Genomic DNA, 11,988 nt, shown 5'->3' on the forward strand with positions numbered 1-11,988 from the left:
TATTAGCGTTGTTATTGTTGGCCACAACATGAGTTTTATTGAGTGCTAGACTGAGGCATATAATAGCCATAGTAATACTGAAAGTTTTTCTTATGGAACCTTGATACGTCTCCAACGTATCTATAATTTTTTATTGTTTCATGCTATATTATATTCTGTTTTGGAAATTATTGGGCTTTATTATACACTTTTATATTATTTTTGGGACTAACCTACTAACCGGAGGCCCAGCCCAGAATTGTAGTTTTTTTGCCTATTTTAGAGTTTCGCAGAAAAAGAATACCAAACGGAGTCCAAACGGAATGAAACCTTCGGATCCATGATTGGATCCTTGCTTTACCTTTGTGCATCTAGACCGGACATCATGTTGAGTGTGGGAATTTATGCACCGTTTCAAGCCGCACCTAAGGAAACTCACTATGTGGCGGTCAAACGAATTTTTCGATATTGGCTCATACCCCAAACTTTGGCTTATGGTACCCAAGAGGATCAAACTTCAAGCTTGTAGGGTACTCGGATTCTGATTGGGCGGGAGACAAAGTGGATAGGAAGTCCACTTCCGGAGGGTGCCAATTCCTTGGTTGCTCTTTGGTAAGTTGGTCTTCCAAAAAGCAAAGTTGTGTGTCTCTCTCGTCCACTGAGGCGGAGTATGTTGCCGCCGGTAGTTGTTGTGCACAATTCCTATGGATGAGGCAAACTTTGAAGGATTATGGTGTCACTTGTGACAAAGTGCCTCTTTGGTGTGACAATGAAAGTGCCATCAAGATCTCTCTCAACCCGGTGCAACACTTCAAGACGAAGCATATTGAGATTCGGTATCACTTCATCCGGGATCACATTAGGCGAGGAGAGATCAAGCTCAACTATGTCAACACTCATGACAACCTTGCAGATATTTTCATGAAGCCCTTGGATGAAGCAAGATTTCGCGAGTTAAGGCATGAGCTAAATATCATTGATTCGAGCAATGTGGCATGAACCCTTGCACACCCCACCACGCTCATTTTGTTGTCTAGTTTAGGTGTAGGCATGGACATAGGGGGAGTGTTGTTCCCTCAATGAACTCTCCCTCCCCCCATTATGCATAAATTGATCAAGTCTTTCACTTTAGCCATTGTTGATGGTACTTGTGCTTCAAAGACGAGTTTTGGTCATGGGCCCAAGGTTAAAATCTTCGCGGCGTCATACCTTTTGATTCAAACATAGGTGGCCTCGGCCACCGCCCTCTTTTGAAGAGGTGTGTCTTGGTCGTTTGCTGGTGTGTTCTTTCTCTTGCCGTTTTTGTTTAGTTGCCGTGGCGTGCTGGGCGGTACTATCGCTGGTGGTGCGTGGTACTACCGCTTGTAAGCGGTACTACCGCCCCCCAGCACGGTACTACCGCTGAGGGACGGGACCAGGGGGTTAAGTCGGGGCAGGGGGAGGTTTCTTCTCCCCCATACCCATTCACTTCGCCCCCTCTTTTCTCTTCCTCTCTCCAGCCTCCACTCGCCGTGGGAGGGCTCCAGTGGATCTCCGTCTCCGGGGCGTCCCTCTCCATTTCCTTTGGTGGAGTCGATCCCCACCTCATTCTCTTGCCATGGATGCCGGTATTGCCCCCGTTCCTTCTTTCGTTTTGTCTCATTTTCAGTTCTTGTTTCTTAGGGGCAATGGTGGTTGCATCTCTAGATTTTTGGCCAAATCTAGGCTTGAGTTGGTTGGAGAAGGCAACTAGACTATCTCGATTAGAGTTTGGTAGGAATATATTTGAATTTGGTAGGCCGGTAGTGCCGGATCTGACCACGGTAGTAGGAAACCGCTGTTTCACCGCCTCATGCTGTAGGAAACTGCTGTTTCTCCGCCTCGAGCAGTACTACCGCTCTCATTAGAGCGGTACTACCACTTGACCTTGAGCGGTACTACCGCTCTCTTTGAGGCGGTACTACCGCTTGGGGCGGTACTACCGCGGGCATGTCACGGTACTACCGCTGCATGCCAATTTCCATCATTTTCCTGCCTTACCTTGATCTTTTTTGTTGAGTTTGTTGGCTTATGCTCGTTCTTTCTGGTTGTTTTGTACGTTCTTGTGTTTGGCTCCAGGTGATGACCATTCCGAGCAGCAAGGTCGCCATATCAACCCCGGGCGTGCTACATCAAAATGCTACCGCACCTCAGAGCCAGCCGGTGGTTCCTTGAGCACCCAACCGCCTCCAGCAAGTGCATCTGCAAGTGTTCCTCCACCTCCTCAACAATCGAAGCGATCCGCCAACAAGCCCAAGGGGAAGACTGTGACTGAGATGACCAACAAGGAGTTTTGGGAGAAGCGTCGCCGCAACCCCTATGCGGTGGACCAAGAACCCACTTTGGTCAACCGCCCGTTCTGGAACCGTTTTCCGTTTGCCATCTACTTTGATGTGATCAAGGCCAAGAAGAATCTTTTTGTTGATGTTCACTCCATTGACACTGATGCTATGGAGAAGGACCCGGAGTACTTTGGCGAAGCCCTTCAGATGTGCACTCAGCTGAACATTCTCAGGATCATGCAATTCAACAAGGATTTCGATGCGGATTTAGTGTCTCAATTCTATGCCACCGTCCATCTTGGGACGGATGTCGACAGGACTCTGACATGGGTGACCAATGGCAAGCTACTTTCTGTCAAGTGGAAGGCTTTCATGGAGTTACTTGATGTGGTGGATCACGGGCTTGAGGCTCCTGTCGGTTTCCGCCCTCACCGCAATGCTACGTCCACCCACAAGCAAGCCCTTTGGCCCTACTGCACTATGAAAGTTCACCCGGTAACTGAGAAGAAGACCTATGAGCTGTCTCCGTATATGGACATTCTTCATCACATGTTCTGTGAGACTCTCTTCCCTCGGATCGGGAATCTGGATATGGTCCACTCTTACCTCGTGGACATGCTCCTTTTCTGTCAGCATGAGAAGGAAGCAAGCACTGGAGAGAGCCTGGATATTTCTCATGTCATGTGGTCTGAACTTCTCTCTGCCGTGTCTGAGCGCAAGTGCCCTATATATGGTCCATTCATCATGAGGCTCATTGAGAGGGCCTGGGCACAGACTTATTCCAGAGTGTTGCTAGAAACTGGAGACTTGGTTTCTCATGAGATCAAGCGTCTGAGAAAGAAGGACAATTGGACAACGCCTCACACAGGGGGTCCATCTGCTACTGCTGCCACAGGGGGTCCGTCTGCTGCTGCTGCCATGGGGGATCCGTCTGCTGCTGCTGCTGCCATGGGGACCGAGGGTGGGGCTGCTACTGATGATCATGAGGAGGACTTTGGCCCCTCTAGTACAGAACCGTCGTGGGCATAGAAGCTTAAGCGCAAGATGAAGAAGCTTTTCTGCATGGAGTCTCATGGTCAGTACATGACTCATGTGGCGAAGAAGCATGCCAGGACGCGCCACAAGGAGCTCATGCGTTAGATGGGAGCAACAGTTGCCAGTGGGTCTAAGGGTCAGATCACTGAAGAGGAGGACTGGATTCATCAGAATTGCCATTGGACCGACTCCGATGCCGAGTAGTTTTCGACCCACGATGAAGATGCAGAGATGTGATGTTCGAGATCTTCATCTTCCCATCACCTGGAGTCATAGCGTCACTCTTTGCCCTTTTTGGTGTCTCGCTGCCAAAGGGGGAGAGAGTGTAGGGATTTGTGTTATTGCCGTGCTTTGAGTCGTTGAGTCGTCTTGTGGTTTCTTGTGTGTTCTCTCGGTGTTTTTATTTGGTTTGTCTTGGTGTGAGACCTAAGTTCTAGACATATGGTGTGAGACATATGCTCCCTATCGCTACCTTATTACTTATGTCTATTCAGAGTACTGCAGTTTATTATGAGATGCATGCTTGTCATGTTTATTCTCTTCTCTCATATATCTCGTGCTTAGTATTGTTGGACTATAAAATATAGGGGGAGTGTTGATCCGAATGGGTGTGTCATGCCATATCTAGGTGCACACATTCTAAGGGAGCCCGTCTATATTTTGTAGTTCTTAGTTTTCTTCGTTTTATTTCTTTTCATTGCGCAAATCCCTAGTTGTCATCAATCCACCAAAAAGGGGGAGATTGTTACGACATATCTCTCTCAAGGTAGTTTTGGTGATTGATGACAACATGTTTGCGGACTAATCTTGTGCTTTGAATAATTCACAGATTCTCCCCTGGCACGAGACGCTTTCTTCCCCTCGGAGTGTATTTCAATACGATGTAGCTCTTTCGTTTCTTTCTCGGTGGACTAGTTGTGTAGAGGGCACCGTACTATCAAGAGGGGGTTTGCTGGGGTATTGCATGGGTGGAATCATCACGTACACATCAGCTTGTCACCCTCCGAGCATCTCCATTCCATTGAAAAGATCTCTCCTCTCTTCCTTGTCCTGTCTGGGTCCAAGCGGTAGTACCGCGCAACCCAGCGGTAGTACCCTGAGGAGCCAAGCGGCAGTACCGCTCCACAGCGGTAGTACCGCCCGTGGCTCCAGAGCAGTAGTACCGCTGGGGTGCCTGGCACCTCCGCCTTGTCCTCAGCATATTTGAGAGATTCTCTCTCTCGCGCGCGCCCCAGCGGTAGTACCGCACTGCCAACGGTAGTACGGCCGAAGGGTCACAAGCGGCAGTACCGCTCCACAGCGGTAGTACCGCCCATGACCCCGCTGCCATAGTACCGCTGGGCAGTCTGGCTCCTACCGCCTCGATTCGAGAGGTCTTTTTCTCGTGTCGGGTTTTGCGGCACTAGTTGCGGTTGTAGAGGCGGTAGTACCGTTCCAGGAGCGGTAGTACCGCCCCTACCACCGCGGTAGTATCGCGTTTGGGCACTTTCCCTACTAGTCTCCTCAGCACGGCAGTACCGCTGTCCTGGCGGTAGTACCGCCCCCTCTCAGCGGTAGTACCGCCCTGTGCGGGGCTGGTTGGTGGGGGGCAACGGTTGGATTGTTGCCCCCACTATAAAAGGGAGTCCCCTTTTTCTCTTTGACTTACCTCTTCCTCCCCCAAGCTCCATTTATTGCTCAAGCTCCATTAAATGCTCCAAGCTCCATTTTCGCCCGATCTATCTCTCTAGCCAATCAAACTTGTTGATTTGCTCGGGAGTGGTTGAGAAGGCATCGATCTACACTTCCACCAAGGGATTTTCGATTCCCCCACTCATCCCTAGCGGATCTTGTTACTCTTGGGTGTTTGAGCACCCTAGACGGTTGAGGTCACCACGGAGCCATAGTCCATTATGGTGAAGCTTCATGGTCTTGTTGGGAGCCTCCGATTAAGTTGTGGAGATTGCCCCAACCTTGTTTGTAAAGGTTCGGTCGCCGCCTTCAAGGGCACCAATAGTGGAATCACGGCATCTCGCATTGTGTGAGGGCGTGAGGAGAATACGGTGGCCCTAGTGGCTTCTTGGGGAGCATTGTGCCTCCACACCGCTCTAACGAAGACGTACTTCCCCTCAAAAGGAAGGAATTTCGGTAACACATCCTCGTCTTCACCGGATCCACCCTTGGTTATCTCTTACCTTTACTTGTGCAAGCTCTTTAGTGTTTCTTCCCTTGCTTGCTTGTATGCTTGTTGTTATTGCATCATATAGGTTGCTCACCTAGTTGCACATCTAGACAACCTACTTTGATGCAAAGTTTAATTTGGTAAAGAAAAGTAAAAATTGGTAGTTGCCTATTCACCCCCCCTCTAGTCAACCATATCGATCCTTTCAATTGGTATCAGAGCCTCGTCTCTTTATTAAGGACTTTACCGTCCAAAGAGTATGGTTGATACCGTAGACGGTGTGGAGGAACACTCCGGTGTGAATCCGATCTCGTCTACGGGAGATGGGGGAACCTCGGTCTCTCGTGAGGAGTTCAATGTGGCCTTGGAGACATTGAAAACCTCCATGACGACCGAAGTTGAAAGCATGTTTACTAAATTTCTTGAGGGGCTTAAACTATCCACCGCACCGTTGAAAGTGGGTGACCCCGCCAACAAGGTGACGGATGCTATCCCCGACAAGGGGGAAGCTAGTAGTGAAAAGGCTCCTTCTTCTAGTGGTAAGAATGGCACCGGCATCTTTGCCCATGTGGAACCACCACTTGTTTATGGTGGACCGGTTCCTTCCACTCATTTGAATCATGCCGGTCCTCCCCCTAAGATTGTGAAAAATGAGGATTTTGATTCTTGGGTTTACCGCTTTAAACGTCATTTAAATCATGTGAACACTAACCTTTGGAGAATCATTGAAGAAGGTTTCTATCCACATGATCCAAGCAACTTCACTCCTCGAGAAGCCGCGGACAATCAATTCAATGAGAATGCTCTCTTCATCATTCAAGATGCAATTCCACCCGAAGACCTACCTCATCTTCGTCCCTTCGCCTTGGCCAAAGATGCATGGCATTGTGTTGTCTCTCTCTACCGGGGAAGCGCAAGCATTCAACGCTCCAACTATGAAGTGGTACAAGATGAGGCCGATGAGTTTGCAATGAAAGAAGATGAAGAACCTCGTGAGCTTTATCGGAGAGTAACCAAACTCGCGGTCTCACTACGAGATCACGGGAGCAAGGACACGGATGACAATTGGATCAAGCGCAAATTCCTCAAGGCAATGATGCCCTATCACAAGGCCATGTCCTCCGTCATTCGTCAAAGACCGGACTTCCACACTTTGACCTCAAGCGAAGTGTTGGATGAGTTTGTGGCCATGAACATTTTGGACAAGACCGCCGACAATGCGGTGCTCCGTTCTCAACGGGCAAAGAAGCCTAACCTTGCATTGAAGGCCAAGCTCACCGTTGAAGAAGAAGAAGAGGAAGAAGAGGAGAGCAACCCCGAAGATACGAAGTATGCATATCATGAACACATGGCACTTGCTTCAAGGCAATTTTGGAGCAAGAAAAACTCGAGGCCAAACTTTAGCAAAAACAACTCGAGTGGCACGAGGGGCAAGCAACGTGTAAGGACTTGCTACAATTGCGGCAACGTGAGTCATTTTGTTGCGGAATGCCCATATGAGAAGAGGGAAGACAATGGTGGCAAGCTCATCCGAAAGGACAAGGCCAAGTCGTTCCCCAACAAGAACAACTTCACCAAGAAGACTCCTCCCAAGGCATTGGTTGTACAAGAAGAGTACAATGAGGATGATGACGATGATGAAGATGATGAGTCGGTTGCCATGGCCTCCGTTGCCATTGCGACGACTTCACGGGTGTCTCTCTTCGACTCACCCAATGAGAGCATCACCGCCAAGTGCCTCATGGCTAAAGCCACCAACAAGGTAACCCCCAATATCAAAACTACCATCATTAATCATCCTTCTCCGACGGATAGCATTAATGAACTTGAGGGAGCTAATGTGGAGGCTAACGAGTTTGAGGCCTTTATGGGCAAACTCAAGGGAAAATCCAAGAAGCACTTTGTTGCTCTCTTGGAACAACTTGGTGAAGCCAATGACATGATCGAGGCTCACGAAGACACCATCTCTAAGATGGAAGGGCATAGTCGTGACTATGGCGATGAGATTTCGGATCTTTCCAATGCTCTTGAGGAAGGGCGTGGTCTTTGTTTGGCTCTTGAGGAGTCACACAACGTTGATCATGCTAAGTTAAAGAAAGATTATGATCATGTCCTCATTGTTTCTCGTGTGCTAAATTCCGAGAAGGCCAAACTCGGGGTTGATCTTGCTAGACTCAAAGAGGAGTTTGATATACTTGACAAGGCCCACAAGGCCTTGAAGGGTATTCACGCTAGTCTCAAGGAGTCTCATGATCAACTCCAAGTGAAGCTAACTAAGGAGAAAGCAACTTTTCCTCATATGGTTTTAATTGATAATGCAAATGCTACTAACCCGTGTTGTGAGCATATACATCTTGTTGAGGAAAATGCTAAGTTGAAGGAGCAACTTGAGAGAGGTCTTGCGACTTGCATACAAGGAAAGAAGAACCTCAACGATCTCTTGATCAACCAAAAGGGAGTTGTGGCCAAGGAAGGGGTTGGGTACGTGCCCGACTCCAAGAACAAGGAGAAGAATGACAAGACCAAACTACCTCCTCCTCTCATGCAAACCTTTATGAGGGAGGGAGAGAGTGCCCCCGAGGAGAAGAAGAAGAACAATGTCAAGAAGGGAAATGTCACCCCTCCCAACAAAGCTGGCGATTTTAACCCTTCTTATGTGTTATGCCGTGCTAGTGATGGGCATGTTTATGCCAAATTTGTTGGTTCTCTTCATGAGTACATTGAATGGTCTATTTGGGTTCCTAAGACCCTTGTTACTAACATCAAAGGACCCATTACAAAATGGGTACCTAAAACCAAGCATTGATCTCTTGTAGGTGTTTTCTTCCGGTGGTGGATCATGGTTGCTCGATAGCGGAGCTACAAATCATATGACCGGAAGCAAGGACTTGGTGGTGGACGTGCAAAAAGTTCCATCTATGCCCACCAATGTCGAGTGGGGTGACGCCTCATCTTCTAAGGTATTGGGACTTGGCAAGGTGGTCATCTCTCATGATCTCACGATCGAGAAGGTCATGCTTGTTGAGTCCCTTGCATACAATTTACTTTCCGTTCGTCAACTTGCAATCATGGGCTTTGCCACTTTCTTTGATATCGATACCGTGGCCCTCTTGTGGAGCAAGACTCTTAAAGTAGCTTTTGTTGGGCATGTCGAGAACGGTCTATATGTGATTAACTTTTCGGAGCGACCCACTAAGACCGCGACATGCCTAATGGCTAAAGTTGATGTGGGATGGCTTTGGCATCGCCGTTTAGCCCATGTCAATATGAGATCTTTGCAAAGTCTCCTCAAGGGGGACCATGTCCGTGGACTAACGAATGTTAGTTTTGCTAAAGATCGTGCTTGCAATGCCTGTATCGAAGGAAAGCTACATGAGAAGGCTCACCCTCCCACGACTATCATTTATTCAAAGAGGCCCTTGGAGCTCCTTCACATGGATCCTCTTGGGCCCCCATCCTTCGATAGTCTTGGAGGTAGGAAGTATTGCTTGGTGATTGTGGATGACTACTCAAGGTACACGTGGGTGTATTTCTTCAAGAGGAAGAGCGAGACCCAACAAACCGTCATTGACTTTGCAAATGAAGCATAATGTCAACACAATGCAAAGATCTTGACAATAAGAAGTGACAACGGCACCGAGTTCAAGAACTACACCTTGGATGAATTTCTTAGTGATGAGGGAATCAAGCATCAATATTCCGCACCATACACCCCTCAACAAAACGGTGTTGCGGAGAGGAAGAACCGGACGTTGATGGATGCGGCAAGGACCATGATGGCGGAGTTCAAGTCTCCGTACAACTTTTGGGCCGAAGCCATCAACACCGTGTGTCATGCATCCAGTCGGCTCTACCTCCGCAAGGGCTTAAACAAGACTCCATACGAGATACTCACCGGTAACAAGCCCAACCTCAAGTACTTCCGGGTATTCGGGTGTAAGTGTTTCATTCTCAAGAAAGGTGTTCGGTTGTCTAAATTTGAGGCTAGAGCTTATGAGGGCATATTTGTTGGCTATGCTACAAACTCTCATGCTTACCGTGTCCTCAATAAATCCACGTGACTTATTGAGGAGACGTGTAACGTGGAGTTTGATGAGAATAATGGCTCCCAAGTGGAGCAAAGTGGCACTTGTGATGTAAGTGATGAAATTCCTCCCCAAGCCATAAGAAGAATGGGTGTTGGCTTTATCCTACCCATTGAGGAACCCCATGTGGCCGAAGGAGAAGGACAAAGCTCCACTCAAGTGGAGCCATCACCAACCCAAGGCCCACACGCTTCCGAAGAACAACATGAAGGCTCTCATCCTCAAGAACATGACCAAGGGCAAGATCACGCTCAAGACGGTGTTGACACATCAAGTGATGCCCAAGGTCAAGTTCTCTCCTCCGAGCAAGTTCAAGAACAAGAACAAGCCCAAGACGATGCTCAAGATGATCAAGTGACCACTCCTCATCTCACCCCAGAGGAGGAATTAGAGCGTCGTGCCGCCAAGGTTTCTTCCAAGCTCTCCACCAAGGATCATCTCATGACGAATGTGCTTGGAAGCTTAAGAAAGGGGGTAAGCACTCGTAGACAATTAGCAAATTATTGTGAGCATCACGCGTTTGTCTCTTGTGTGGAACCCCACAAGGTCTATGAAGCGCTAGAAGATCCGGATTGGCTCAATGCCATGCATGAAGAACTCAACAACTTCGAGCGCAACAAAGTGTGGAGATTGGTGCCAAGACCAACCGGGAATCACAATGTCATAGGAACCAAGTGTATATTTAAGAACAAGCAAGATGCTCATGGGATTCTCATTCGCAACAAGGCTCGTTTGGTAGCACAAGGCTACTCCCAAGTCGAGGGTATCGACTATGGTGAAACCTTTGCTCCCGTTGCTCGTCTTGAATCCATTCGCATGTTGATTGCATATGCTTCTCATCATAACTTTAAGTTACAACAAATGGATGTGAAGAGTGCTTTTCTTAATGGTCCTATTAATGCATTGGTTTACGTCAAGCAACCCCTCGGGTTCGAGGATCCCTACTTTCCCGATCATGTGTATCAACTCGATAAGGCGCTCTATGGCTTAAACAAGCCCCATGTGCGTGGTATGACCACCTTACTGAGTTGTTAAAAGACCGTGGTTTTGAAGTTGGGCTAATCGACCCCACTCTTTTTACTAAGAAGGTCAAAGGGGAGTTATTTGTATACCAATTATATGTTGATGATATTATCTTTGGTTCTCCTAACAAAGCTTTCAATGAAGAATTTGCCGCTCTCATGACCTCAAAGTTCGATATGTCCTCCATGGGAGAGTTGAAGTTCTTTCTAGGGTTCGAAGTGAAGCAAAGAAGAGAAGGAACCTTCATCAATCAATCCAAATACACTCAAGACATGCTCAAGAGATTCAAGCTAAGTGACTTCAAGCCGGCTTCCACTCCAATGCCCACCAAGTTCCAACTTGACTTAGATCCCAATGGTAAAGTGGTGGATCAAAAGGTATATCGTTCCATGATTGGATCCTTGCTTTACCTTTGTGCATCTAGACCGGACATCATGTTGATGTAGGGGAACGTAGCATAAATTCAAAATTTTCCTACGTGTCACCAAGATCTATCTATGGAGTCATCTAGCAACGAGGGAGGAGTGGATCTACATACCCTTGTAGATCGCGCGCGGAAGCGTTCAAGAGAACGGGGTTGATGGAGTCGTACTCGTCGTGATCCAAATCACCGATGATCCTAGCGCCGAACGGACGACACCTCCACGTTCAACACACGTATGGAGCAGCGACGTCTCCTCCTTCTTGATCCAGCAAGGGGGGAGGAGAGGTTGATGGAGATCCAGTAGCACGACGGCGTGGTGGTGGAAGTAGCGGGATTCCAACAGGGCTTCGCCAAGCGCTGTGGGAGGAGGGAGATGTGTCATGGGAGGGGGAGGGAGGCGCCAGGGCTTAGGTGTTGCTACCCTCCCTTCCCCACTATATATAGGGCCAAGGGAGAGGGGGGGGGGCGCAGCCTTGGCCCTTCCTCCCGAAGGAAATATGCCCTAGAGGCAATAATAAAGTTATTATTTATTTCCTTATAATCATGATAAATGTTTATTATTCATGCTAGAATTGTATTAACCGGAAACATAATACATGTGTGAATACATAGACAAACAAAGTGTCACTAGTATGCCTCTACTTGACTAGCTCGTTAATCAAAGATGGTTATGTTTCCTAACCATGAACAATGAGTAGTTATTTGATTAACGGGATCACATCATTAAGAGAATGATCTGATTGACATGACCCATTCCATTAGCTTAGCACCCGATCGTTTAGTGTGTTGCTATTGCTTTCTCCATGACTTATACATGTTCCTATGACTATGAGATTATGCAACTCCCGTTTGCCGGAGGAACACTTTGGGTGCTACCAAACGTCACAACGTAACTGGGTGATTATAAAGGAGCATTACAGGTGTCTCCAAAGGTAGATGTTGGGTTGGCGTATTTCAAGATTAGGATTTGTCACTCCGATT

The sequence above is a fragment of the Triticum aestivum genome, chromosome 3A (assembly GCF_018294505.1).
Source record: "Triticum aestivum cultivar Chinese Spring chromosome 3A, IWGSC CS RefSeq v2.1, whole genome shotgun sequence".
In the NCBI taxonomy this organism is placed as follows: Eukaryota; Viridiplantae; Streptophyta; class Magnoliopsida; order Poales; family Poaceae; genus Triticum; species Triticum aestivum.